Source organism: Acomys minous (genome assembly GCF_964271855.1).
Source record: "Acomys minous genome assembly, chromosome: 1".
Classification (NCBI taxonomy): Eukaryota; Metazoa; Chordata; class Mammalia; order Rodentia; family Muridae; genus Acomys; species Acomys minous.
Window position 1 is genome coordinate 56928833 of NC_140483.1, and position 22344 is coordinate 56951176.

Below are 22344 nucleotides of genomic sequence, written 5' to 3' on the forward strand. Positions count from 1 at the left end.
CACCGCTGCCGAAGAGCACGTTCTGAGACCTGCTCTCCAATGCCCAGCGTGAGCCCACCCAGACAGGAAGCTCCTCCAGGATTCTGGTCAACATGGACCCTTTTCCATGTACAACTGTTGGTGCTGGAGCCTTTGTGATGAGGTGGGTCTGATTATTCAGAACCACTTCAAGGCGGAGTCGGAGCCATTGGTTGTAACTGTGGCCCTTGTTAAGGTCTTGGTTGACCTAAACCGCAGGTTTTCTTCAAGGCCATGGACATATCTCCACACACACTCTGTATCAGCCCAGCCACGGGGACCCGGAGTGTCCTGTCCTTAGTGTGTCCCTACAGACAGGGGCTGGTTCTCATCACCCTACCTCTACAAAAAGAGGGTGTCAGGAGGTGCTCAACAAGACATCTCCTGGGTGTTGTGTCCACAGCAGGGCTGGTCCAACTAGTGGCTCCTTTCCAGTCACTTAATCTCATCTGGCACTGCATACCTCAGGTTGAGGACTAAGAGCTCCACAAATCCTCCTTAATTAAACCTCCTGAGGCCCCTGCTGAGTGGTAATGACTTGTCATCTCTTCCGTGAGCAAAAACACCCAGGCAGACTTTGCAGCTTATGGTGGGCATGTTCAGGACCCAACAGATTGTTTATACAGACCGCTCTCCTGCAAGGCTTGACCTAGGACTGCTCACCTTGACCCAGGATCTGACATCTTGACCCTGCACTTCCTGGGAAGGCAATGGTGGCAAGATGCAGGGGCTGCAAACGTCACTCAGCCTTTGATTAACCGAGCAACCTGCAAAATAGATGCAAACTACCATGCAAGTGTGGAAATTAGAAGACAGCCAATAGCGCTGGGCATTTTAGGCAACAGCACGGCAGATCTGTCTGTGATCAATATTTTCTACCCCGATTTTACTTTCCTAACATTCCAAGAAAAATGGGAAGTGAAGATATCGGGCACGATACGGAGAAGAGGCACTCAGGACAAGCAGGACGTGACTCCCACTCACGCAAACACAGGCACATCTCATTCACAAGCACTTATTGAGAACCTACTGTGCGTAGAACAACTTTCCAGGTGCTAGGGTAAGAGCACACAGGGCCCTCACGCAGCAGAGCTCAGTTTAATAAGCGTCTATTAGTTTCCTGTTGTGGAAGTTTGGGGTTATATGTAAACACGGTTTTGTTTTAATCTCAGGTGCGCTGCTGGGGGCTGCTCCAGTTTGTCCACAGCTGATAACTACCTCCTGAGAGGCTGTGAAGTACCTCGTGTGGGGGTGTGGTCTTTGCCAGTGGGAATAAATGAGAGAGAGAGAGAGAGAGAGAGAGAGAGAGAGAGAGAGAGAGAGAGAGACAGACAGACAGACAGACAGAGACAGAGAGAGACAGAGAGACAGAGAGACAGAGAGAGACAGAGATAGAGACAGACAGACAGAGAGAGACAGACAGAGACAGAGACAGACAGACAGAGACACACACACACACACACACACAGAGAGAGAGAGAGAGAGAGAGAGAGAGAGAGAGAGAGAGAGAGAGAGAGACAGAGACAGACAGAGAGAGAGACAGAGACAGAGACAGAGACAGAGACAGAGACAGACAGAGACAGAGAGACAGAGACAGAGAGACAGAGACAGACAGACAGAGAGAGACAGAAACAGAGAGAGAGACAGAGACAGACAGAGAGACAAACAGACAGACAGAGAGAGACTGACTGAGGGCTCCGAGAAAGAAGGCTGCTGGTGCTCCGCCTTGCTGCTCCTGGTTGCTATTGACACAGTTTGACGAGAAGTTGAAGATATCCTGAAATGAAGACTGGACTTGCCCCAAGGAACCCTACAACCCTAACCAGCAGGAATCAGCTAAGGAAACGTACACTCCCTCTCCACACTAGACATTCCCTCTCCTACATAGGGTTGGGAGGTTGAGACCTAACACCCCAAATAAAGTAGAAATTTTTAAAAAAAGTGCTACAGTTTCCTCTCATTTAATATTCATTAAATGTCACTTGCTAGTCACGGGACCCTGGACATGTTGGTTTCCTCACTTGTAAAATGGAGTGGGACCATTATCTCCCAGTGGCTGAATGGTGCCACAGACTGTGGCACACCCACCCCTAGCTTGGAATACCACTCATCAGCAAATAGACAAATGATTTATGCTGACCATGGCTTGATGGACCTAAAGGAGATTGTGCAGAAAAAAAAACACCTAATAGTAAAAGATTACAGCCTGTATAATTCTTCTTATGCAACATCTGGACATGCTATAAACTGTGGTGACAGAACAGAATATCTGGACATGCTATAAACTGTGGTGACAGAACAAATTGGTGGAGGGGCCAGCAGAGCAGTGTCCTGTGACTCTAGCTAATTATCCTATATTATTTAGTAACTTGACATAATGCCTTATTTTGTAGCTCAGGCTAGCCTGGAACTCTCTATGTAGCATAGGCTAGCTGTGAACCTGTAATCCTCCTGCCTCAACCTCCTAAGTGCTGGGAATATAGACATGTTCACCACACCTAGCTTCTGCCCAGTATCTTGATTTTGATTGTAGTTACATAAAGCTACACACACACACACACACACACACACACACACCCGAACATGAAATGTGGATAAAGTCCATGGGTCACACCAAGTCAGTTTCCTGGTTTTCCTTCTTTCTTTCTTTGTTTCTTCCTTCCTTCCTTCCTTCCTCTCTCTCTCTTTCTTTCTTTCTTCTTCTTGAGACAAGGTTTCTCTGCTAAGTTCTGGCTGTGCTGGACTTTGCTCTGTAGACCAGGCTGGCCTTGAACTCAGATATCTGCCTTCCTCTGCCTCTGCTGGGATTAAAGGCATACAACCTCATGCCCAGCTTAGTTTCCTGGTTTTAACGCTGCAGTGTGGTTAAGCAGGATGTTAAAGAGTCCTTAGGACTTCCACGTACATTTCTTTGTACCGCCAGTGAATCTATACTTGGTTTAAAATAAAAAGCTGCTTTAAAATTCAGAGCATCTAGCCCACAGCAAGTGTTCAATACATGTTATTTTATTGCTACTGCAGAACACCAGCACGGGAGTACCCCTGTGAATAAAACTCAGGCTCTGTCTTTAAGGAGCCTCCAACCAACAGAGGAGACCGACCAGTGAAGAAGGGCATTTCATAAACCATGCAGGATGTGCTCAATATGAGAGAGGAATTTCCTGGAAAACATGTCACTAAATGTGAATGCTGGGGATGAGTGGGAAGAGCCAGTCGGGAGAGGAGACTGGGAGGATCCCCAGGGTCAGAGGTGTGGCTGGGGAAGCAGGGCAGCTAGTTCTACTTGGGCATCTGGAACGCAGGAAACGGCCAGGGAGAGGCTGAGAGAAGCCAAGCCAGCGAAGGCATGGCTCTTGTTCATCAGGAGATGGTGTGAACAGCCACTGTCAGCTTCCATGGCTTCCTTCTTCACTGTGGGTTTTCTGGGCACTTCTGAGTGGGACATTGTGTCCCCAGCCTGGAGAGAAGGTTATGGGGGTCTCTGAGAAAGACTAAAGACTGGCTTCCCTCAACTGCTGGTTGTACCCCAGCTCCCATCTTCCACCCCGTGGGGGTCTGGGTTTTGATGTGACTCCTCCGTCCCTTCCTGTGCATCATCTTGAGCACACACAGCCTTTCCCCCACAAGCATAGATGTGCAGCAGTGAGTGGGCAGCGCATTGGAGTGGGGCCTCACGCACAAGGCCCCGATGCCACTCTGGTTGAAACCCCCTGCTCTGTGGCTTCCTCCACTGCGCAGCAGGCAAACAGTACGCACGCCCCAGCTTCCTCACGGTAGCACAAAGGACAATGCGACTGGGCATCACAAGGCTGGTGAAGGTCCTGTAGGTTGCAAAGAGAGCTCCAAATGTCAGATGTGAAAGGGCTACTGGGGAAGCCGGGCCTTCCTGAGAGACTCTGGCTCTCCTTCAAAGCCTGGGTCTGCAGTTGGCGGGAGGGAGGAGAGGAGAGGAGAGGAGAGGAGGGGAGGGGAGGGGAGAGGAAGAAGCCTCCAGGGCCACTGACAAGATGCAGCCATTTGGTCTTCCAATGCCACACACTCAAGAGTCAGACTTTCCTCTAGCTTAGATTTTTTTAAAAATTCTATTTCTTTTATTATTCTTCTTTTATGAGTATGTGTGTTTTGCTTGCGTTTATATATGTACACCGCATGCATGCCTGGTGCCTGTGGAGGTCAGAAGAGGGAATTGGGTCCCCTTGGACTAGAGTTACACATCATTAGGAGCTGCCACGTGGGTGTGAGGAATTGAGTCCTCAGCCAGTGCTCCTAACTGCTGAGCCAGCTCTCCAGCCCCTCCCCCTGCTTTTTGCTATGAGATTCTTTTAGGGTTTAAAGTCCTTTTCTTAATGAATTTTTAATTCATTTTTTGGTTTCCCCCCCCTCCCTGCCTTTTTTGTTTTGTTTGATACAGAATCTCAGTATGTAGCCTAGGCTGGCCCCAAACTCATGATCCTCCTGCTCCTACTGCTAGAGAACTATTGTTAGAAGTATGCAATTACCATGCTCGGTCTTCATTTGAGTTTCTGAGAGATCTCCGTGTACAGCCTGTGTTGCCCTTGGATGTGACATATTTCAGTTGATACCTCCCTAGTGTTGGAGTTACAGGTATATGCCACCACACTTGCTCTGAGTATTTCTTGAAAATCTAATCTGTGCCAGGTACCAGTGATGCAAGGTGACTGAACTGAAGAGTCTCTGCCCTCATGGGGTCCCAGTGGGCAGGGAAATAGACAGGCATTCATCTGCAAGGCTCCCGTTGATACAATTAGCTATTGAGATGCATGTTGTGGGGCTGGAGCGTGGGGTCAGAGGTTATGGGTACTCACTACTCTTCCAGAGGATCCAAGTTTGGTTCCCAGAACTCATGTCAAACAGCGCACAACCAAGGGATCCAACCCCTCTTCTGGCCTCTGCTGGCACCTGTACATATGTCTCTCTCTCTCTCTCTCTCTCTCTCTCTCTCTCTCTCTCTCTCTCTCTCTCTCCCTCTCCCCCCCCCCTCTCTCTCTCTCACACACACACACACACAAATAAAATAAACCTTATGTATCAAGGATGTGCTAGGTGTGGTACATGCCTTTAATTTCAGGACACAGAAGACAGAAGCAGGTAGATCTCTGGGAATTCCAAGCCAGCTAAGGTTACACAGAGAGACCCTGTTTCAAAACAAACAAGTAAGCAAACAGATGTAAAGATGGATGCATTTTGTAAAGGAGACACAAGGGATGTTGTGAGTGTTCACCAGAGGTTTCAGGAAGCGGAGGGCCACTTTTCTAAAGAAAGGTAAATTTTAAGAGAACTATAGGACCAGAAGAGTAATAAAGGGACAGGGACAGCAAACATGAGGTCACAAGGACCTGAAAGAAGTGCATGCTTAGAACTGTCGGTGTAGCCATTGGTAAAGTGCAGGCCTCAGAAGAATGAGGAGTCTGGAGTTTGATCCTCAGCACCTGTGTTTCACAAAAACAAAGCCAGGTGCGGTGTGTGAACGTGCAGCCAGGCGCGGTGTGTGAACGTGCAGTGCTAGTGGTAGAAAGCAGAGACAGGAGGCTCCCTGGGCTCCTGGGCAGCCAGCCTAGGTAAGTTTCAGGCCAGTGAGAGATCTTTCCTCAAAAATAAAGTAAGGTAGTTCTTGCAGAACATAATGACACTTGAGGTTGTTCTCTGGCTCCCACACATGTGCACCTGCACACCTGTATACACCCGGATGAGCACACACCTGTGCACACGTAAAGAGCCCAGCGTTCCAGAATGTGCTTCAGCAGGCCCCGGTCCCGGTCCCATGTGAAGCTATTTCCTGGCCATCCAAAGGACACCGGGGTGCCTTGAAGAGCGCTGAGATAATGTCAAAATGTGTCTACATCAGCTTCGTATTCAAAACGTCCCTGGAGCAGTGCCTGAGAGGCAAGATAGAGATGCAACGGTGGGGGGTGAGGGGTCACAGCCATCGAGAAGGTGATCCCAGGGGCTGGAGTCAGAGGAGAAGCGGCCTGAACTTGTCAGAAGCCATGGAGGAGGGGCTGCTGGAGGGGAAGATGGGACCAGGCCACATACTGGACTTCAGGCGGTAAAGGAAGAATAGTTAATGAGCCCTGGTCAATGGCTTGCAGAACAAGCCTGAGGTGGAACAAGCCTGAGGTGGAACAAGCATGAGGTGGAACAAGCCTGAGGTGGTACAAGCATGAGGTGGAACAATCATGAGGTGGTACAAGCGTGAGGTGGAACAAGCCTGAGGTGGTACATGCATGAGGTGGAACAATCATGAGGTGGTACAAGCGTGAGGTGGTACTCTTCCATTCACAAAATCAAGCCACACAATGGCAGGCAGGGGTAGAAAGGGCGTGGAGAGTTAGGAAAGGCAGGACTCTGGCTTAGACATGTCAAATTCGACATTTCCTGGCACATCCATCTTAATCACCTCCGCTGGTGGCTCTGAGACACGGGGCAAAGATGAAGACACAGACTAAAGACTTGGGTGTCATCCTCGTGTGGATGTTAAGGGGCGCTCTTCTGGTGAAGTCCTGGCCTGGAGACAGTATCCTCAGCCCGAAAACAGTACCGCCGGCAGAGCCAAACACAAGGAATGCTAACACTTAAAGATGGAGGCGAGAAGCATGAGTCAGCAAAGATGAGTTTGGAGTAACCAGAAAAGCCAGGAATGTGGGGTAAGAGAAACCCAGAGGAAGGGAAGAGCCGAGAGTGAGGGAAATGCTTCTACAAACGAAACCTGTTCCCCGGTTTGAGCAGAGTGGAGGGCTGTTTCCCAGGGCTGGGGGAGGAAGCCATACCCGAGTGGGGCCGAGGGAGGTGTGGGCGGTGTGAAGTCGAGAGCACTGGTGGAGCCAAGTCTCTCAAGACGCTTGGCTGGAGTGGATGAAGATGGAGGGTGGGAGCAGCAACTGGGCCCGAGGAAGGACTGTGAGGTTGGTCTGAAGCCAGGAGAAACTATTGGAAGGCTCTAGAACCCTCAGGAAGCACAGATCGAGGTGGCACCTTTGTGGCCTTGCCTGAGACAGAGGGAGGAGCAGAGGGTGGTGAGAGGCACTGTGCCTGAGGGTTTGGGAGGGACAAGCTGGGAAGTTCTGCCTGGAGACTGCTATTTCTCTATGAAGTGGGAGGTGAGGTCCTCAGCTGAGATCACGGGCGGAGGCGGAGGTTTGGGGAGGAGGGTGTGAAACAGTCATTGGAGAGTCAGGACGGAGAACCAGGGAATGTGATAGGAATACCAGGCACCCTTGAAGAACAAGTTGGGTTGGTAATGTACCCATCTGTGTGCGTGCATGTTCCCAGGAGCTGTGACCTCAGGCAAAGATAATAGATAGAACACTTGATCCAGAACTGGGACTTTGGGGCAATAAAAAGACAGGGTCAAGACAGCTTAGGATATTGGCAGGAAAACCCTTAACATGTACTTTGGAATCTGTCTGGATTCAGAAGAGGGAAAAAAGAGGGTCCAATGGAACCACTGTCCCAATGTTCAGGAATGGTGCTGTGAGGGTTCTTGACCAGGAGGTGGTCATCAGAGAGCAGGGTCCTCCTCTAGGTTCCTTGCAGGTGATGGCCTGACGGAAAGGAGTTTCTGAAGGGCTGCTGGGCCTGAGGTAAGATGGACTGTCCACAGGGTCATTGATCTTGCCAGGTAACAGGTATGGAGAGAGGAGGGTGAGCAGGGAGGTAGAAGGTAGCTACAGGGAGGGGAGGGTACGAGGGAGAAGGTGAGTATGTGGGGAAAGTAACAGGAGGAGGGGCGAATGGAGAGAGGGAAAATGTGGGCTGATGCCGATGGCCTTCCTTAATAAGGAGACTGGCTAGCAAAGAGTCAAGGGGGCTGGGTGTGGCTAAGAGACTTAGAGAAACGGCATCCCTCTGCAGCAGATGTGTCCTGGGAACTAGACCAGGAAAACCAAGAAGGTCATGAAAAGCAGGCGACAGATGCAGCACGGAGCCAGACTTAGAAGCTTTACGTCTAGTTCCCACAGTGCTAAACACATGGTGTGACCTCAGGCAAGTCATTTTCCTTCCTTGCAGCTTAAACGTCTCATAAATAAAAATAGGTCTCAGGCACGGGCTGAGGTCTGGCTTCCAGCCCAGGTTAGAAGGAACAGTATGGTGTGCTCAGGTGGTAAGCCCATGGTTGCTGGATCAGCAGGAGCCCCCTCAGCCATTGTCACTTGGATATGAACTCCAGTGTGAGCCCGAGTAGTGAGAACACCACTGGCTAGCTAGTCCCTGGGGCCCCCAGCAATCACTGCCATTACACCACAGCGGCTCCAGTGTGCCTTCTCATGGGGTGGCTGCGGGAGGCCTCATAAAAGAACAGACACTTGCTACAGGCAGAAGCCCATCTGCTGGTAGAGAGAAAGCCAAGTGTCCTAGCTTCCCCTGCTTTTCCCATCTCCCATTCCTACAACAGCTGAAGGAGCTGTGACATCATCAGTTGACCAAGAGGGAGCAGGTACTCCCTGCTCCTCTTTCAGCCAGCAGCTGGGGGTGGTCCTCAATGACCCTTTTAGTGCCTCAGACGCTCTTAAAGGTCGAGGAATGACCACCCATCAGCTCCCCAACCCTAAGCCTTTCTCCTCCCCATCTCAGCTCTGAAAACACTCGCCCTTTCTGAGGGGTTGGGCAGCATTATCTCCTTGCACAGCTTAGGGCCTTTATAAGTCAGGCCTTTCTCTGGGGGAGCCCCCCACTTCTCAGGGAGCCACAAAAGGACCATTTCCAGGATGCCTGGATTTTGAGAGGCATTATGTGCTTGGAGAATGCACAAGGAAACTAGTCCCACCCTAATCACGGCACACCCGGAAAGAAACCTGCATCTGGCTGGGTGCTTGCGCTCAGTAGGCTGGGTGCTTGTACTCAGTGGTAGACATTCAATAAACATTTGCTGAATAAATGAAGGCATTTCAAATATTTAAAGAAGAAAACCTCACCAAGTCCACTAGAATTCCTTGTTATTGATTGAATCGCTCCTGCTTATTTGGGTAGATAATTAAAAGTCTGTTTAAAAAAATCCTCTAATATTTATCAGGGGCCAGCTATGCATCAAGAATTTTACAAATGTGAGCTGATTTTATTTCACAATCTTGTGACCTGGACATGCTAGTCCCATTTTAGAAATAAGTGAATTGCGGCTTAGAGAAGAGTTAAGAGCCCACCTAAGGCCACAGAGTAAGTAAGCAATGGCCACTGGATTCTAACCTAGATTAGGAGCTAAAGGCGGAGCTGTGTTCAGCACGCTGGCTGCCTCCCATGGCTTCACACGGGGACAGTGGCATCTAGAGTGACAGGAGTGAGGGGGAAGCCACGAGAAGGAAGAGGTCAGCGGAGGCTCCCCATTGCCTGCCCCTCCCCCCTCCCCCCCCCCCCTCCCGCGCGGCCTTATCCCAGGGAAGCTGTGCAAACTTGGAGCTTTGGGGACCATTTGCCCGAGCAGGGAAGGTTCGGACTCCCTCTTTGATGGCTGGGTTGCTCTCTCCTTGTATCGCCTCACGTCTCACTGAGTACTGTACACCTTAGTTCTCTGAGCGCTCCAGAGGCTTCGAAACAGCGAGGACCGAGGGCCTGTGGACACTGTCCTCATCCTTGTCCCGTGAGGCCTAGAGACTCCTGGCCCCAGAAGGGACCGCTTATTCCAGAACCCGGGGGGTGGGCAGGCAGGAGAGTTCCAGAAGTTATGTGTGGTCTGAGATATGCCACAGCTGCACACAGCTGTAAGCTCTCCCACACCTGCCTGGTAGGTAAGCAGCTGGGTTCCACATCTGCCTGTTCATCTGTCTCCTTTGCAGGTCTGTGGGGGACAGCCTATGCTCTTCAAAGGGGAAGTCCTAGGCCTGAGGCAGCTTCCTTGCTTGGACTGCTACTCTGAAGGGACTAAAAGGGTAGGGGAAGGAAGGCTTGTATCTCACTCAGAACCCCCCCCCCCCAGCCAAATCTCCAGCTCCTCCTCCCTGGCTTCCCCAAGCTCTGCTTGCCAAGCTCTGCAAATTACCACACATGCCAATAAGTCATTAGAAACCAGAACAGCAAATGTGGGGTTGCCATGGAGACCGACACCAGAAACTGGCAGCCCTAGGGGCTGGCCAATAGCTCAGGTATATTACAGGGCGAGCTGGGAGGGCTGAACTGCCTGACAGAGGCCGATAAGGTTCTACACTGAGGTGCTTCTGGCCCTGCCTCCTTTCCCATTCTCAGGGCCCGTGTGCTGCTTAGCTGCAGCTTGCTAGGGTGATGAATCTTGCTCCATGGTTGGGAGGGTTGGTGAGGGGGGGGGGGAGGGGGCAGGTGCAGAAGAGATGGCTGTGATGATGCCCAGCTGGCAGCCAGCCCCAGGGCAAGGAGCAATGCAGCCCTAAGCAGCCTAGGCTTGATTACCTCTGCTTTGGGGAAACTAAGGCCCAGTGAGGGTCTAAAGGGAGGTCAGAACCCAAGCAGTACTGTTCTGAGTCTTACTTTACCTCTGCCAGGCACTTAACACAGCACCTTTTGTGGGTAATATATGCACACATTGCACACTGGGGAGTAGCAGAGAGAATTCATGATAGCAGCCAGCATTTGACAAGATAAAAGCAAGCTCTGTGTTGGATGCCCAACCTGTTCAACAACTCGGTGTGACTTTCAACAAAGTCCCTTCTCGCTAGGCCTTTACTTCACTGTCTGGAAGACATAGAGGTGGCACTTTAAACCTAGTGTGTTTCAAACCAGCTTTCAGACCTCAGGTTATGAAGTGATTGGCCCAGAGTCCCTGGGAGGTCAGCAGGAGGCTGAGCGGAGTTCTGGTCTACCTCACTCCACTGGCCTTATTTTCCTGTGGCTACCGTAACAAAGTAACACAACTTTATTGTCTTACTTGACCTTATGTATTTATTGTAGGCACAGAGGTCTGACTGGAATGGATTTCACCGAGTTAAAATCAAGGTATCTACAGGGTCATTCCTCTCTGGAGGCTCCAGGGGGACAGCGCATGCTGTTCTCTGCTTCCAGAACATGCCTTCCTTCCTTGGCCAAGGGCTAGCAATGACTGGTCAAGCGTCTCTCATGTGCACTGTTCCCACACTGACTTCTGCGCCCTTTTCACAGGACCCTGTCGTTACACTATACCCACCAGGATAATGTAGCACACTTCCTGCTTTGAAGGGCAATCAGCACCCTCCATCCTATTTGCAACCTTCCTGTCTCTTTTCCGCGTAACAACATATTCACAGTTCCGGGGACTAGGGCAACACAAAGGGCCCTCACTCTGCCTACTACACATTGGCAGTTTTGAAATAAAGGCTAGACGTCAGATTCTAAAAGCACGGGAAAACACAAGGCCAGATGACTCTCAGTTATAACTTAAGCAAGACCTGGGTTCCTCCTCTCATCTCTTGGGGGTTTCCTTCTGAGGAAACACAGGAAGGCGGGAACCTGTGTGTCCGGTGGACACGTTGACAGACTGTTTCGGGCTACACAGAGATGAGTCTCCACCCACCAGGAAAGGGGACCTAGTGAGGAACAGAGGAGGACCATTCTAAAGACCCTCCTTGCCTCTGCCCCACGTGAGCCTTGACATTCCGATTACCCTGCAGTGTCTGTTCCTGTTTTTCTTTCCAGTTAATGTCAGATGGAGCTGTGCGTGTAAATCAGGTGCAGGAGACACACTGATTCAGTGGGCATGAAGCTGAGGTACCAGCCTCTTTTCCACACACCCCGACCTTCGAAAAACTGCACCCCAAGTCCAGAAAGCCCAGTATTGGCACCTTTCTGTGAGCACCTTGCCAGCCCTACAGGTCATTTCTAGCACTGGCAAGTGAAAGTGCTTCCTCCTTGCCATGGGGAAGAGATGGTGACCCCCTATCTCTTTCTACCTGACCTTTGGCCTCTGACCTCATCTCAGCAGATACAGTCTGCCCAGGGCCTAAGACCTAGTGGGAAGGTGACACTCATGGCCTGGTGTCCTTAGATTTTGTTCAAATGGGTCATGCTCTTTTCAGCACCGTTTCTTCCTTGGTATAAACCATTCCCACTTGTCATGTTTGAGGGAAGTCTGGGAAGGGAATGCATTGCAGAAGGAGAAAGCTGTTCACTGGAGGAGCAGCCCTGGGGAAAAGGAGGGGGGAAGAAACTAACATGTATTGAGCGTCTACTTTGTAGTAGGCACTTTACACAGATTAGACCATTTAATGTGGTGGCTGAGAACTAGCGCTCCGGAGTCACAGTGAGGCGAGGCGGGGGGGGGGGTGTTGGGGGGCTGCATTCTGGCTCCGTCGCTCGCCGGATTGTGTGTGGCCTCCGGCAAGTGACTTAAAGCTTTTCAGCTTTAGTTTCCTCGGCTGCAAAATGGGGGGCGGGGGGGGGGATGATGTCTACTTCCCAGCGCCCTGTGGATTAAATGAGATAAATGCAGTAAAGCCTTGGGCGCCGCATAAGCACGCACAAGTGTTCGCTATTATTACTAACAACCCGGGAAGTAGCTGTTATTAACCCAGACTTAACACAAGCCCAAGTTGAGGCTCAGAAAGGTCAAGCTAAAATGCCCAAGGGCAAATAGTTAGAAGATGGGGCTCTCACCAGTCTTCAGCCTACTCCCCTTGTGAGTCTGTGAGCCACAAGGACTCAGCCCTGCAGCTGAAAGGACCTGAGGGCGGTGGGTACAGTTTAAATCCTCCTTTCTTAGCTTTTGAGGGCCCAGAGCAGGAGAGGGGGCTGTTGAGTGAACAGTGGCAACCTTTTTATCTGTGTGATTCCTGGGTTCTTTTCTTTGGCTGAGGGCCAAGGAGAGGTGTGTTTTTGTTTATACTTGGAATAGGTGAGGGACCTCCCCAGTGGATTCTTTTACTCTCTGTTGTAGAGGTGAGCCCCCTCTTGCTCCGGGGAAGGAGCTCCCCAACCCTCGGGGAAAGGGCAGCCACTTCACTAACATTACTGCCAGACAGCAGCTCAGGGGCACTGAGAAGATACCAGAGGAGAGCCTGGCTGCTGACTAGATAGTTACATGGGACCCGGGGGCATTTCAGAGCAGTGGGCCACAGATACCTAGTGGGTCAAGGACATCTATGGAATGCTCCGAGGGATTCCAAGAACAAAAAAGAGAGCAGCTGGACTTGGGAGCGAGGCCAAAACCCCGGAGGACAGACTTGGCTCCTAAAGGGCTATAGTCCTTCTCCCTGGAGGGGTTTACAGACCACATTAGAGACACAGGTTGTGCCGGTGGCGGCGGCAGCGCACGCCTTTAATCCCAGCACTCGGGAGGCAGAGGCAGGTGGATCTCTGTGAGTTTGAGGCCAGCCTGGTCTACAAAGTGAGTCCATGACAGCCAAGACTACACAGAGAAACCCTGTCTCGAAAGGAAAAAAAACCCACAAAGAAACCAAAAAACAAACACAGGTTGCAGAGAAATGACTGTTCCAGGCACATCCTCGACGCGCCCCCTACTTCCCTGCCCTGGTACAGAGCTTGCCGAGTTGCTTCTACCCCTAGTGTGACCCCCTGATCCTCCCCTCCCATTTGATCACCCCTCTCACCTCTTGAGGTATAGATCCTTGAACCCTCCCCCTCTGCAGAGTGGAACCCCACTTTGTTCTCCGGGCCCCAATCTGCCGCACCTCCCGAGGAAGCGTTCCCTGTGTACTCCCACACAGCGTGCACAGTTCTGATAACATTTATAGTCTAAATCACACAGTTTAGCACTTGGTTTTAAATACTGTCTGGTATTATTCCCTCATTATTTCAGAGTATGAGTTCTGCCTCCCCAACTCATTGGAGCATCTCCCTAGCACCAGAGACTAGGTCTTACACCTTTCTATGTTCTCCCCAAACCCACCCCCAGACTCCGCCCCCACCCCTGACTAAGTACCCTAAACAGGTGGGCACATACTCATTGGCCAAAAGAGTCTTGCTGACAAGAGAACGCTGGAATGCATAGCCTAACCCCGGGGTTTCAAAAATCCAAATCCTGAAAGGTCTCCATCTCACCCAGGAGCAAGTCCTTGGGTAGAACTCTCGCTCCAGTCTGGCTTCTTGGGTATCCCCCAGCCTCAGCTTCGTTTCTCACCATGCACCACACTCTCACTAGCCTCTCCTTAGCCCTTCTCCAGTACCCCAGGCCCCAGCCCTGCATCCCAGCTGTCAACAAGCTATTACCTTCTGCCCAGCACTCATTCACATCAGCTAGTCACTGTGGTCACCCTGAACAAACCTCAACCCCTGGCTCTCCCATAATACACCTTCTATTTAGTTTTCCTTGGTGTATTTTTCTCCGGAGCACTTAACACTCTCTAATACGCCACTTACTTTCTAAGTTTACTTTGCTGTATCCCCAGACAGCAAAGGAAAAGCTCCTTAAGGGCAGAGCTCTCTGCTATTCCCTGCTGCCTGTACTCCTGGGGCGGGCGCCGAGGCTTGATAAACACTGGCTAATGAAGAGGCACACCACCCACCCTGAGATGTTGCGGGTGCAGAGATGGGCTGTGGGCGGAGCCATTCCGCAGATGCTGTGGGTTGTGGGAGACCATCATACCCCCTTTGGCTGGGCCACCCTGAGCATCAGGTTGAGGTGTCAACCTCTCTCCTTTCCCCTTCCTTTGGCACAGCTTTTAGCAGCTGCTCCACCTTCAGGGCATCGTGACCTTTGCCTTCACAAGCTAGACGTTTTCAGCCCTAGGTCTGAGCAGCCAGGAGCAGTGCTTCATAGGCGCAAACCTTCTTTGCTATTATTCTTCCTGCTTCCTTCTTCAGGGAAGGATTAGATAAGACAGACCCACTTCTCCTGAGGGACCCAAGCTGGCTGCTTCCCAATCATCGCCCCCTTCTACCATGTTTTCTCGGAAGGAGCTGCCTCAAGAGATGCTTGTAAACAGAACTTGCCGCACTGGCTCTTCCCAGGACACTAAGCCTGCCGTGTTAGCAGCAGCCCACTGAGGCCCTGCATACCTATCCTGCCTGACTCCTTTCACCTTCACTGGGTGCACTCCATTCTGCCCTTCTCCAGAGAGCCATGCTTTGGTTGGGCCCTCTGCTGTGTCCATGGACACTGGGTCAGGGTCAGCTTCTCAGAGGCCCTGGGCACTCTGGCGGAGGCAGAAAGAAGCAGTGTTAGTGGTTTGGGGTTGTTTGTTTGTTGTGTTTTTTTTGGGGGGGGGGACAGGGTCTCACTGTATTGCTCTGGCTGTCCTGGAACTCTTTCTGTAGAGCAGGCTGGCCTCAAACTCACAGATCTGCCTGCCTCTGCCTCCCGGAGCACTGGGATTAAAGGTGTGTGCCACCAACCACCCTGGCAGTGTTAGAACTTAACTATGAGGTCCTGGGGGTTGCAGATATGACTCATGGGTAGGGTGCTTGCTTAGCACATGAAAGATCTTAGGTTCGATCCCTAGCACTGCCAAAAATCAAACAACAAAAACAGGCTAACTATATTGAATATCACAACCTGTAGGGGCAGGAAGCCTCTGAAGTTCCCTAAAGAGGGAAGGTGGCCACTGATTTGGATAGGACAGGCATGGGGAACTTGTCACTGTAGGAAGAAGCTAGCTAGGAACCATGGCTCCTGGATACCTCTAGACCAAAAGCTGCTGATGCCTGTGTGTGTGTGTGTGTGTGTGTGTGTGTGCGCGCGCGCTTGGGGGTGGGGGCACTGCTAGAACCCTGAAGACAGAGGAGGGTTAAGCCCCATCTCTTTTCCTGTCTCTTTGAGCAAGTCTGAGCCTCCACTGGTCCGTGTTTCAATTAGGAACATGAGAAGCACCCCGCTAATAAGGGTATTTGGGGCCTAGTTGGCCAACACGGGGAAGGCACTTTGCACGGTGTCTGGCACATGAGTGCTCAGCCAATGCTAGGCGCTGTAATGTGTGTCGTTACACGTTGAGAGGTAGAAGCCGAGAAACCGTTTTTGCCCCCAGGAACTCTCCTGCCTGCTCTCCATGCTGGAACTTGCTTCAAGTCCATCAAACGCTGAACAGCAGGGAAGATGTGGGTGGAAGAAACACACAGAGACAAACTGAATTCTAAAGCAGACCTGGTTAAACTCACCTCCTACAAGGCAGCTTTCTAAGGCCAAGGCATCTTCCAGGTCTCCAGAAAGTACCAGAAGCCAGAGTACAGTAGCCAGAAGCTTTGGCTACAGCAGAATCTGGGCACAGATGGCTTAGGCATTGGGGGCGGGGGGGGGGCAAGGTCATACAACCAAACCCAACAAGGCCGCACCAGGCACCCCTGCTTAGAAGCTTATTCTTTTAGACCAAGGCATGTGGGGCTGTTCTGGGCAGCTAGCCAGTCCCATTAGAAGCCCAGCTCCTAGCACCAAGAACAAAACGGCTGAAGAGGCCCACTAAGTGGTGTTAGTGATGTCCATAAAGAACAACACACACACTCCACGGTGCCTTTTCATATACAACTCCTGTGGCCCAGACACCCTCAGCACCACTGTCCCGAGGTCCCCTCCCCCCACTTCTGCTAGCTGGCCCCTTTTCAGGCCTTGTCCCAAATATCAAGTGCTCCAGCAAGTCTTTTTCTAGTCCATGGACATGAGTAGCCTCGGCCATTCAGCAGGACCATAGCACCGACTCCGTGCTAATAATAGCAACTTGCATAGGATTTACTATATTCCAGACACTGTTGTGGGCTCTTTGGCTGGTGCTCCTTCCTCTTATGAAGTAGGTACCATTATCATTCCAGTCATAGATGAAGAAACTGAGGTCAGAGAGGTGAGATGATTTTCCCAGAGTCTCCCGGGAACACATGGTGCAGCCTGGGTGGGTGGCTCTGCAATCGATAACCCTTACTGTGAGCTCCCCGAGGGCAGAGACAATAGCCCTCGGTCTCTGCGCACAGTAGGTGCTTTAGGGAAAATGAGTTGACTGAACAAGGAAAAGCCTGAGTGAGACAAACTCCGTGCAGCTTCGGCCTGTGCGTAGCCTGGAGAGCGACACCACTCAGGAAGTCTAAGACAGGCACCTTTCTGGTCTGAGGCCACCACACACTCCTGCAGGAGGACCTGTCTTGTTGTGGCTATTTTTTTTTCTCCCATGTCCCTGTGCTTGTTTTGTAGTTGTCCTGTAGCGTTGTCTTCTTGCTGTTTGTGTCCCTGATGCCTGTCCCACTTCTACCCTCCACCACTGACCTTGTCCTGGCCTGAAGTCCTTGCAAGCACCCAAGCGACTCACCGCCATTGCCTATCTCTGGGCTTTTGTGACAGTGAAGGCTTACCCGAGGATGGCAAGAGTAGGAACAACCCTGACTCACTAAGCTAGCCGCTGACTAGGCTCCGACACTGACCTCAGATGAACGCAGCAGTGTCCTCCTCACTCTTAACCCAGACCGAAGGCGGAGGCCTAGGGAAAGTGGCTGCCAGCTACAGCTTGTCACACTTGTAGGTCAAAAAGATCCTCTGCCCTCCCTGTGTCCTCTGCAATGCCCTCACTCCTATAGGAAGCCTTCCTGGATCACGTGAGAAGGTTTACTCATGCAATCGTTCAGCAAATATAGTCTGTTTTCTAAGTGGAGAGACAAGACGCACTCCTGGAAAGCTTGGGCAATTGTGAGCTTTGTTGCAACTGTAGAATTTAGCGGGTGCCCTAAACATCATAAGAGCCAACTGAACTGCAACAGTGGTTCCAAAACCACCGAAGGCAAGTGCTCCATTCTCTCTAGGCCCCAGACGAATGCAGGGACTGTGATGCAGTCCTTTAGGACGACTGAATACTGAATACAGAGGTTTCTCTTAAGCTCCTCACATAGCCTGGTGCAAAGCAACTGCTCTGTAAGCTGTCCCCACGTCCTTTCCCTACAAACCGCTCACTGCCCTCTACCACAGCCCCGGCCTCCAAGACAGATGAGGATATGTAAGCCACTCCATCCTTTCAGGTTAGAAATGACTTAAGCGGTACTATATGGTAAGTAGTGGGGTTGGGCTGCTAAGGGTCTGTCTGTGATTAGTCTGTCTGTGATTTGCTAGGATTATTAATATTCCTCCCTCTTCCTCTACCAAACCTTTGAAAGAAACTAGCGGGCATGAAACTAAGCAACTATCAAGTTCAAATTCCGGCTCGGTTCTGCCTGCAGTGATGGAGGTTTGTCTAGTACGTGTGTCTTCCACTCTTACAAACAGTGTCACGCAACATAGTAGGTGTCCAGTAAGTAGCTTTCGGATGAATCTGTTTTTTTTTTTTTAAAAAGCAACGAGTTTTTCCTCCTTCCCTTCAAGTAAAAGAAACAAGGGGGTGGAAAGTAGGAGGAGGGAGAGCGTGAGTGAGTGAGTGGCAGGGCATGGGGGGGGTGGAAGGGGGGTGGGGTGGGGACGCCAGGAGCAGGGAAAGTCAGGTGCTAGGCCTGCCAGCCTGGCCCTCTCTGCAAAGGGGGATGCACCAGGGACAACAGTCCATGTGTACCCACTGCCAAGATGTGAGGAGGCCACTGTGCGCCCAGCTTGTGGTTCCAGCTGCGTTTAACAGAGAGGCAAAGGTGGGGATGGAGACCTGGAAGGGAGGGGGGGAAGTAGACTTGGAGAGAGGTGGGGAGGGTGAGAGATGGGGGTGCTTGAAAAGGAAGGAAGAGTAAAGTAGGGACGGGGGAAGGTGGGGTGCACGGGCAGTTAGTTAGCCTGTAGTCTGCTGGCCTAGCTTGGTTGCAATAAGGCCCAGATCGGGGTCTGGGGGTGCTTCTACACCCTGGGAGTGTCAAAATCCCTCAAGTGCCAGAGAGTTTATTAATCTCACCTCTTCCAAATAACATTCAACCCCAGGTCCCAGCCTGTCCCCACCCCTGCCCAGACTGGCAGCAGGAGACATCTGAGATAGGACAGGGAAGGAAGAAGGCTTGAGAGGCGCAGACCCCTAGCTGTGTCCCTTTCTTCCACTTCTTTACAACATCTCCTGGTCAGGAAAGTGGGTCAAGTCACCCACATGGGACTTTTTCTGGTAGGTAGAAGACACATTGGCCATTGGACCTTCGTGTCCTGCACACAGCCCTGCCCATTCCTCCTCCTTGACTATTCAAGGAGCGAAGTGGGCCACTGACAGGACGGTGCTAGCCTTCCCCCCCACCCCCCCCACCCCCGCCAGAAAGACAACACTGTCAAGAGTGTTGTTGAGGCAGGGGGTATGAAGGCTGCCATCATTCTTGATAAGTAAAGACGTCTACATCTTTGCTTCTGGTCCCCGTGACAATGGTGAAGAAGCTGGCAAGAGGCCACTCCTGCCGTCCTGACCTGGCTGCTCTCTCCACTCTCCACCCCCCCCCCCTTTCTCCATCTTTAAGCAGAGGGCCTGCCAGTCCATCTCTGGCAACCAGCGGCAACCAGCACTGTGCCCAGCCCACCCCCTCCAACCCTGCCAGTCGCCCAATTAGAAGCTGCGTTGGCTTCAACAGATGGGAGCTGCGGCAGCCTGAGGAACAGAGCACAAAGCCCAGCTGACATTTTCCTTCCTGTTCATTTGGTGGGGGAGGAAGGGCAGGAGCAGCCAGGAGCATTGCAACACCCCACTAGGGCCCACCCGCGGGGTCCAGTTCTTCCCTTCAGCATCCCAGTTCAGCTGCCTCACCCCGCCGCTGGCTGCTCTTCGCTGGCTGGGCAGCCTGCGCCCGCACAGCCCTGTCATGCCAGCAGGACAGACGGCCCACCTGTGGCTGGCCAGCCCAGCCTGTCCCCAGCGCGATGCGGTGGCCTCGGAACTGCTTTAAAACCGCACAGCACCCAGGCTAAGCCCGGCCGGCCCCTCCCCCACCCAAATATCCCATTCCAGACTGCAGTCAGACCCTAGTGTCTCCCGCCCGGGAGAACCCTGCCTCTTGGTGCCAGATACTTTGGACAGATCCAACCAAGGCCATCCTGTCTTTTCTGCACGGCCACCACCCGAGCTCCCAGAAAGGGAAAGTCCCCCAGGCTCTCATGAGCTTCCATCCTGCGAGTTCGCCTCTGTCACGCCCTCTCTAACCCCCGGGCCACCTCTTTGGCTCCTCCACATCTCCAGGGCTCCCCGCTACCCAGCAACAGTTTGAGGGGTTGGGGCCTCTCTCGGTAGGTTCAGGCCCCCGGCCCCCCCCACCCCCTCCCCCGCCGCTCGGGTCCAGCCGGCGCAGCAGCCACCTCCTCTGAATTCTCCAGCTCTCCTTCCCTCGCCCCTTTCGGCTTTCTTCCAAGTCACCAGCTCTCCTGCAGGCATCTAGGGGACCGCCCCGGTCGCGGTCGCGCTCCCCTCCCCCACCCGGTCAGCAGAGCCCGGGCCGCGGGGACAGGATCTCGGCGACCCTCGTGGCCATGCCAGCGTCCTCGGCGTCCACGACCCCGGTCGCTGGGGAGCCGCACACTCACCGCGCGGGTGCTGTCCTATGTCTGTCTCTCACTGCCCGGCTGGGGACGCTGCTCCGCGCCCTCCGCGGCTCACGGCTACCCAGGCCCCGGAGGCTCGCCAGGCGTCTCCCCCAACCTGTGCTTGTCCTGGGAGTGGTCGCGTCGTTGAGCCTGCGAGGGAGTCAGCGAAATGGCAGTGTCCCCAATCCTGCGCGCCGCGGCCGGAGGCTGGCGGCCAGGGCCGGCGCTCCCGGAGCGCCGCGCGTCTGCGGAGCACAGAGCAGGCCCGCGGCGCCGGGCGCCCCCGCCGCGCCTCCTCCCTCCCGGCTGCTCGCGCCCGTCCTCCTCACTAGCTGCTCCGCTGCGCTCCCAACCTCCCCAGCCTACTCCGGTCGCCTCCTCCCAGTCTGCTTGCCACGCCAACCCCCTCCAGTCCCGCTGCCATTTTAACTCCTGAGTGGCCAAAAGCCCCTTCTGCCTCTCAAACACACACCCTAGAAGAAGGAGTTGGGTGGGGCCCGATGCTGTAGTTTGAGCGGCCCTTCTGTATCAAGACCCAAGGCTTGCGGGAGAAGAGGGAGAGAAGTGCATAGCACTCGGGGCTCAGGGAAGAAATGAATGGCATTGGCGATGCACCCTCAGACCCCCTTGCAAAAGCCAGGAGGACAGATGGGAAATTCAGCTTGTAGGAGCCAGGTGTGGCTCAGAGGCACAGCTTGTGGCTGTGACCACGTTTTTTGCATGGTACTCCTCTCTCCAAGTTAACGGTGGGTAGGAAGGACAGTAACGGTGGGTGAGTTTGTCCGCGGGCACTGGCGGCTCTCCTGCTAATGGCAGGGGGTAGCTTTCCCAGAACTGCTTCTACAATAGGAAGCTCGAGCCTCCTGGCACTGAGTCAGGAGGGTTAGTCTCAGTGGGATTAAGGGAGGAAGTGACAGGGCCACACAGGGACTTGGATGTAAGGGTCTCCACCTGCAGGCTGGCCATCATGAAGCCATGAAACTAGGAAGTGAAGCTGCATTCCATGCGTGCAGAAAATGGATGCTGGGCCCCCCGCTTGGTGGCTTAGAAAATTTGGGTCACTACCACACATTGGGGCTTAGAATAAGGTAGGTCTCCTGCTGCAGTGGAGGCTTCAGGCCCAAGTCTTTGGGAGCCCTTCAGTATGGACCACTCAGAATGGGCACCAGAGCTCAGCTTCATAGCAGGCCACACCCGATCAGAGCCTGGAAAATCAATAAGAGAGAAGATGGAGGCCAAGGTGTGGAGACTTCTGCAAGTCAGGTCTTCCTTAGGCGGCTTCCGTTTCTTGTCCCTTCCTGGGCAGACACGGAGCTTCTGGGTCCTGTCTTTTCTAAGGATACAACCAGTGGTGACAGCCATGCCTTACAGGCTTGTAACGTGGCCTTGAAGTGCTGTGTTCTATATAGACAGAAGAGTTGGTCCCTCAATCCTTCCAATAAGCGCCTACTACATTCCCGCTGAACTGCTCCCAGGCCTCCACCCGCCAGCCACCCCTGCTGAGGAGTATAATGGCCTGCCGGAGCTGAGAGGGACAAGTTGGAAGCACACGAAACAAATTTTTAGCATTTCAAGGCAATGGAAGGTGCCATAGAAACACAGAAAGAAAATGCCATTATGGGTTCTGGTTATTCATGGGAGGTTTTAAAGAGAAGCTGAGCCTCCAGCTGAGCCCAGCTGGAGGGATAGGATTTTAAACTGGCAGAGAAAATGGGGACCAGCAAGGCAGGGAGGTTGAGGCAAGCAGAAGAGAATGGGCTGTTCCAGAAAGAGGGGCAGCGGAGGAAACTCAAAGATGAAGTATGAGGCACCACGCCTCTTCACACAGCTTTTGTCTCAGGCTGACTTACAGGCTCTTTCAACGGCCCAGAGAAACGGAGGCTGGGGACAGGCGAGACTTGAGCCTTCATCCTGGCTGCCCTCTCGCACTAGTATATGACTTTGGTTTGCAGAGTGGGGAGAGCCTGTGACCAAGGTCTTGAAACCCATCTGTGGCCCAGCGCACAAATCCCTTTATCCTAAAGAGATAAAGGGAGGCCAGA

At 52.6% G+C, this 22344-nt stretch overlaps 1 protein-coding gene across 2 annotated transcripts in view; it reads right to left on the reverse strand.

Moving 5' to 3' along the window:
* LRRN2 (leucine rich repeat neuronal 2) overlaps positions 1–20639 on the reverse strand; it is a 58839-nt gene extending 38200 nt beyond the window's left edge. For both annotated transcript variants that reach the window (XM_084789873.1, XM_084789874.1), the window contains exon 1: positions 20303–20639. The gene's annotated coding sequence lies outside the window, so the exon portion shown is untranslated. The remainder of the gene's footprint in view (positions 1–20302) is intronic.
* Positions 20640–22344: the final 1705 nt, after the last annotated feature.